The 7,497-nt window shown below is 36.9% G+C and overlaps 1 non-coding gene across 1 annotated transcript; it reads right to left on the bottom strand.

Moving 5' to 3' along the window:
- Positions 1-6,477: 6,477 nt before the first annotated feature.
- On the bottom strand, positions 6,478-6,549 carry TRNAQ-CUG. The gene has a single exon. It is a non-coding gene; the product is annotated as a tRNA-Gln (tRNA).
- Between the last annotated feature and the right edge of the window lie 948 nt (positions 6,550-7,497).

Genomic DNA, 7,497 nt, shown 5'->3' with positions numbered 1-7,497 from the left:
ACTATTGTAGGCTTATTCTTCACTTTTTCTATTTTTATATACATTTTTGTTTTTTTAAAGTATTTCTTTAAATATTTTATCTAATTTATTGCCTTTCCTCTTTTTTTTTTTTTTTTTTTTTCCTTTTTGGTGATTATTCCTGTGGGTTCATGTGGTGTGTGTTTTCTGTTCTCTTGTTTTCACTTTTTTGGTGGTTTTTGTGTTGTTGTTGTTGTTGTTGTTGTTTTGGTCTAACTGAGTGGGAGACAGCAACCACTCCCATATAACCCAATCATACCTGCACAGCCTGCATCCCCACCTATTGAGTGAAGGCCACCAGTTGCTTCTGAACCAACTGGTCAATGATACATGACAGCCCATATAAGCCTGACTAATCCTTAACTACTCTTCACAAATAGCTAACAGAGATCTGTGCACCCACTCTCACTCTATCACACCAACCAGGAGACAGATGGTGAGTGCATAAGTGCTGCCAACTAGTGAGAAGATCAGCACAGTACCCTGCTTACTCGGATACATCCAAAGAAAACAAAAATATTGGGTGAATCACTCCAGCATACAATCAACAATTAAATATAAATACAACAGTGTCACAATGTCTCAAAGAAAACAGACTATATAAAGAAGCAAGGTAAAGCTGTAGGAACAAGGGACCAGGATACAGACCCAGAACACATCCCTGAAGAAGAAGCAGCATTGGAACTCCCTGATAAAGAATTAAAAAGAATTATGTTTAGGTACCTTCAACGGATTGAGAGACACATCAAGGAAAGCACTGACAAAATTAGGAAAACACAGACAAAATCCTAGAACAATTTCAGAACATAATACAAGAACAAAATGACAAATAATGAAAACAAAAATAACAAATAAATGAAAAATTAGAAATGATACAAAATCTATAGATAGAAATCCAGAAGATAATACTAAATTTCCAAAATTAGATAACATATGATGGGCAAAGGAGTAAAACTCAATCAATGGAATGCAGAATTAGTGAGACTGAAGACAAATACCTCAATACTTCTTTGGAAAGGGATCAATCAGAAAAAAAGATCAAAACAAAATGAAGAAAGCCTAAGATGCATGTGGGAAACCATCAAGAGGAATAACCTACATGTAATAGGAATTCCAGAACAGGACGAGACAAATAAAACAACAGAGAATATTGTCAATGATTTGTTGGAAGAGAATTTCCCTGGTATGATGAAAGATGAGAATATATCCATTCAAGAAGTCCAATGAACTCCAAACAGGATAATTTCCAAAAGAAAATCAGTGAGACATATCATCATCAAACTCACCAAAACCAAAGACAAAGAAAGAATCATGAGAGCAGCACAAGAAAAATGAAAAGTGACCTACAAAGGGGAACCAATAAGACTAAGCTCTGATTTCTTGACAGAAACAATGCAAGCGAGAAGGCAATGGGATGATATATATAAAACCTTGAAAGAAAAAAATTTCCAAACAAAAATTATGTACTCCACAAAATTATAGCTCCAATACAATGGTGAAATTAGGACATTTCCAGATAAGCAAAAATTAAGAGAATTTGTTAAAATCAGACCAACTTTACAAGAGATGCTAAAGGGAGTCCTTTGGACAAAGAACCAACACCAGCAAACAACAACTGAGCATTAATACACATGATGACATAGCCCAGAAACTAACCCAGTTATAGAACTATCCAAAGTAAAATAAGCTTATAGGATTGTAAACAGGGAACCAAAGACATCAATTGCCAAATGAGGAAAACTACAAACCCAAAAGTGGGAAAAAATAGTGTAGTTACAGAACTTCTGAATGGTGTTAAAGTCAAGACAATTGCAAGATAGAATGGACTATTCTAAATTTGAGAAGAAAGTTACAAATCACAGGGAACCTCAAAGAAAAATGATAAAAATTCACATAGAAATAAAAAACAGGACAAGAACAAATAATTATAGAAGTAGATTGCCCAACCTTCCTTCCAAGGAGTGGTTGGTGGGATTGAACTGCCAGCCTTCTGGTTAGCAGTCAAATGCCTTAGGCACTATGCCACCAGAGTTCCCAATTAGCAAATAGTAAAACTATAACAAAGAAGGAAATGATAACATGATTCATAAACAAAATGAGCTTAGCACTGAAAATTATATGGGACAAAGAAATCAGTAACCCCATGAAAAAACACCTAACAAAATGACAGCAACAAATTCATACTTGTTGATAATTACACTGAATGTCAATGGATTAAGTGCACCACTCAAGAGATGGAGAGTTGCAAACTGGATAAGAAAACATAACACAAAAAAATATGCTGTCTACAAGAGACACACCTTAGAGACAAAGATGAAAATAGACTAAAAATCAAAGGTTGGAATAAGACAGATCAAGCGAATGGCAACAAAAAAGAGTGGGAGTGGCAATATTAATTTCTGATAAAATTGACTTTAAGACAAAAACTACCACAAGAGACAAGGAAGGACATCATATAATGATTAAAGGATCAATTGAACAAGAGGACATAAAAATAATAAATATCTATGGACCCAATGCAAGAGCCCCAAAATACATAAAACAGACTTTAACAGAATTGAAAAGACATGTAGATGACTCTGCAGTCATAGTTAAAAAAAAAACAAAACTTACTGCCATCGAGTCAGATCCGACTCACAGCAACCCCTCCTTGGGTTTCCAAGACAGTATCACTACAGAAGTAGATTGCCCAATCAATCAAAAATAGAACAACTGGAAAGAAACTCAACAAAAACACAGAAAAACAAAACAATACAATCCACGCCCTTGACCTTATAGACATCTACAGAGCACTTCACCCAACAACAGCACAATATATAGTCTTTTCTAGTGCACATGGTGCATTCTCCAGGATAGACCATATGTTAGGCCACAAAGTAAGCCTTTATGAATTTTAAAACATTGAAATACTGCAAAGCATCTTCTCAGCTTACAATGCTATAGAATTAAAATCAACAATAGGAAGATTGACAGAAAAAGAGCAAACACATGGAAACTAAATAATACCCTTCTTGAAAATGACTGGATAATAGAAAAAATGAAATTAAAATATTTCTTGAATCAAAGGAGAATGAAAACACAATCTATCCATTTGCACAGATTTCTAGAAACAGGCTACTTACCTAAACTAACACAGACTGAGGTGGAAAAGTTGAAAAAACCTATAACAAAAGAAGTTGAAAAGGTTGTAAAAAATTTACCAATGACAACAAAAATAATTCCTTGACTCAAACAAAAATGAAAACACAATGTACAAAAATCTTTGGGATACAGCAAAAGCAGTGATCACAGGTCATTTCATAGCAATAAATGTGCACATCGAAAAAGAAGAAAGAACGAAAATCAGCACTTTAACTCAACATCAACAATTAGAAAAAGAGCAGCAAAATAAAAAGCAGACAGTCACCAGAAGTAAAGAAATAATAAAGATTTGAGCAGAAATAAATGAAACAGAAAATAGAAAGACAATAGAAAAAAATCAACAAGACTAGAAGTTGGTTTTTTGAAAAGACTAATAAAATTGACAAAGTACTGGCAAATTTAACAAAGGAAAAGAGGGAGAGAATACAAACAACATGAATAGGAAATGAATTTGGTGATGTCAAAAGAGAACCAACTGAAATAAAAAGGATAATATCAAGATGCTATGAACTGTACTCCAACAAATTTGAAAATCTAAAAGAAATGGACAGATTTCTAGAAACATGCCACTTACCTAAACTAACACAGACTGAGGTAGAAAATTTGAACAGACCCATAACAAAACAAGAAATTGAGCAGGTCACACACAAAAAAAATTGCCAACAACAACAACAAATATCTGGCCCAGATGGTTTCATTGGAGAGTTCTACCAAATTCAGATAACTGACACCAATCCTACTCAGACCATTCCAAAACATACAAAAGGATGGAATCCTCCCAAATTCATTTCATGAAGCAAGCATAACCTTGATAGCAAAACCAGGCAAAGACATCACTCAAAAGCAAAACTAAACACCAATATCCCTTATGAATGTAGACACAAAAATCTTCAACAAAATCCTAGCCAATAGACTCCAATGAGGTATCAAAAATAATACATTATGACCCAGTGGGGTTCATACCAGCTATGCAAGGATGGTTCAACATTAGAAAATCAATGTAAACCATCACATAAGTAAAATAAAGAAAAAGGACTACATGATCATATCAATCATTGCAGAAAAGGCATTTGATAAAATCCAACACCCATTCCTGATCACAACTCTCAGCAAAATAGGAACAGAAAGGACATTCCTCGGCGTAATAAAGGGCATATATGCAAAACCAAGGAGCTCTGGTAGCATAATGCCTAAGGCATTTGACTGCGAACCAGAAGGCTGGTGGTTCAAACCCACCAGCCATTCCTTGGAAGGAAGTTTGGACAATCTACTTCCATAGTAATACCATCTCAGAAACCCAAGGAGGGGTCGCTATGAGTCAGGTCTGACTTGACGGCACATAACAACGACAACAACAATGGAAAACCAACAGCCAACACTGTTCTCAACAGAGAGAGACTGAAACCATTCCCCTTTGAACAGGAACTAGACAAAGATGCCCTCTATCTCTACTTATGTTCAACATTGTATTGGAAGTCCTAGCCAGGACAATAAGGCAAGAAAGGGAAATCAATGGCATCCAGATTGGTAAGGAAGAAGTCAAACTATCCTATTTGCTGATGATATGATCTTATACCTAGAAAACCTAGAGACTCAGCAAGAAAACTACTGGAACCAATTGAGAGATTTAGCATAGTGGCAGGATACAAGATCAACATCCAAAAATCAGTTGGAGTCCTCTACACCACCAAAGAGATTGCTAAAAAAGAAATAAGGAAATCAATACCATTTACAATAGCTACCAAAAAAGATAAAATACTTGGGAATAAATCTTACCAGGGGCACAAAAGACCTGTACAAAGAAAACTATAAAAAACTACTTCAAGAAACCATAAGAGATCTACATAAATGGAAGAACATACATGCTCATGGATAAGAAGATTGAACACAGTGAAAATGTCAGTACTATCCAAAGCAATCTATATATTCAATGCAATCCCAATCCAGATCCCATCAACATTATTTAAGGATATGGGAAAATCAATCACTAATTTTATATGGAAAGGAAAGAGACTCAAATAAGCAAAGCACTACTGAAGAAGAACAAAGCAGGAGGTCTCACAATCCCAGATCTCAAAACCTACTATACAGCCACAGTAGTCAAAACAGTCTGGTATTGGTACAACAGTAGACACATAGTCAAGTGGAATAGAATCAAGAACTCAGAAATAGATCCATTGACCTATGGTCAGCTGAGTTTTGAAAAAGGGATGAAATCCGTCAAATGGGGAAGAGATCATTCAACAAATGGTGCTGGCAAAACTGGATACCCATTTGCGGAAAAATGTAACAAGATCTGTACCTCACACCATACATAAAAACTAACTCCAGATGGATCAAAGACTTAAATGTGAAACCTAAAACTACAAAGTTCCTCAAGGGAAAAATAGGGGCAAATTTAGGAACCCTCATTTATGGCATAAATAGACTGTCAAGCATAACCCAAAATGGACAAACACAGAAGATCAACTAGATAAATTGGACCTTCTAAAAACAAATTTGCATGTGCTTCCAAAGACTTCTTCAAAAGATTAAAAAGAGAACCTACAGGTTTTGGGAAAATATTTGGCAACAATATATCTAACAAGGGACTTATCCCTAGAAATTATAGAAAATTCTAACACTTCAACAACAAAAAGACAAAAAAAAATCCAATTAAAAAATGGGCAGGAGATATGAATAGACACTTCACCAAAAAGGATATTCAGAAAGCCAACAAGCACATGAAGAAATGTTAATGATCATTAACTATTAGAGAGATGCAAATAAAAACAACAGTGAGATACCATCTGGCTCCAGCACTAACAGCAACATTCAACAAGACAGAAAACAAGAAATGCTGGAGAGGATGTGGAGAGATTGGGACTCTCATACATAGCTGGTGGGACTGTAAAATGATACAACCACTGTGGAGATTGGTATGGCAATTCCTTAAAAAGTAGAAGATAGCCATACCAATAGATCCAGCAAACCCCTTACTAGGTATATATCCTGAAAAAGTGAGAGACAGGACAAGAACAGATATGTGCACACCCATGTTCATTGCAGCACTATTGATAATAGCAGAAAGCTATAAACAACCTAGGTGGCCATCAACAGAAGAATGGATAACCAAACTATGGTGTTGTTGTTGTTGTTATGTGCTGTCGAGTTGGACCCGACTCATAGCGACCCCTCCTTGGGTTTCCAAGGCAGTATCACTACAGAAGTAGATTGCCCATCTTACTTCCGAGGAGTGGCTGGTGGGCTTGAACCGCCAGCCTACTGGTTAGCAGTCAAGTGCCTTAGGCACTATGCTACCAGAGCTCCCAAAGTTGAAAGTCCCACCGAGATTTGAACTCGGATCGCTGGATTCAGAGTCCAGAGTGCTCACCATTACGCCATGGAACCAGCTATGGTACATACACACAATGGAACACTAAAGAATAAAATAGAATCTGCAAAACACCGCATAACACGGATGAACTTGGAGGACATTATACTGAGTGAAATAAGTCAATCACAGAAGGACAAATATTGTATTAGTTCATTGTTGTAAAAAGTCAAGGAAAGGTTTATATATGGAAGGAAACTTTTTTGTTGGTTACCAAGGGTGAAAGGGGAGAGGAGAAAACACTGCTAGGTAAGTAGAGAAAAATATTGTTTTGGGTGAAGGGAAGGACAATGTACCAAATGTGGGTGATCAACATGGTGGCATTGAGGAAGAGGAAAACATAGAGGTACAGACAACAAAGATGAACCCTTTTGCATATACAGTACTGCATTGTCAGTGATGGCAAGCTTTGATCTATGGGTAGATAGATGGGTGGACAGGATGAACGATCAGGTATGTTTAGGCAGGGGGCAGTGTGCCCATGACCACGTGTAGGGTTTGCAGACGATGTTTCTACAGGCATATTTGCATGTGTTGTAAGAATATCCAGGGGGATAGTAGAGCTGACAAGGCCCAAGGTTGTGGTTACTGCTTGGCCACAGCCAGCTACCTGGAGGGAGCAAGTAGTTGGGCCTGTGGGCTTAGGACCATGGTCACAGGGGACATCAAGCTCAACTGACATAACATACTACACAAAAACTTTGTTCTACAGCCCACTTTGGTGAGGAGTGACTGAGATCTTAAAAGCTTATGAGCAGCCAACTAGAGGCAACAATGGGTCTCTCCTCATCCAGAGAAAAGAAAAATGTAGAAAACCCAAGACACATGGAAACAATTAGTCCAAGGGACTGGTAGACTATGTGATCATCAGCGTATATGACCATCAGACCAGAAGAACTAGATGGTGCCACTGTCAACCATTCAAAGGGGGATCAGTGCAGGAGATACTGGATAGAGTGGGAGAA

Source organism: Orycteropus afer, unplaced genomic scaffold, assembly GCF_000298275.1.
Source record: "Orycteropus afer afer isolate SDZICR_OR568_19922 unplaced genomic scaffold, OryAfe1.0 scaffold00010, whole genome shotgun sequence".
In the NCBI taxonomy this organism is placed as follows: Eukaryota; Metazoa; Chordata; class Mammalia; order Tubulidentata; family Orycteropodidae; genus Orycteropus; species Orycteropus afer.
This window is presented reverse-complemented; position numbering and strand designations above follow the sequence as displayed.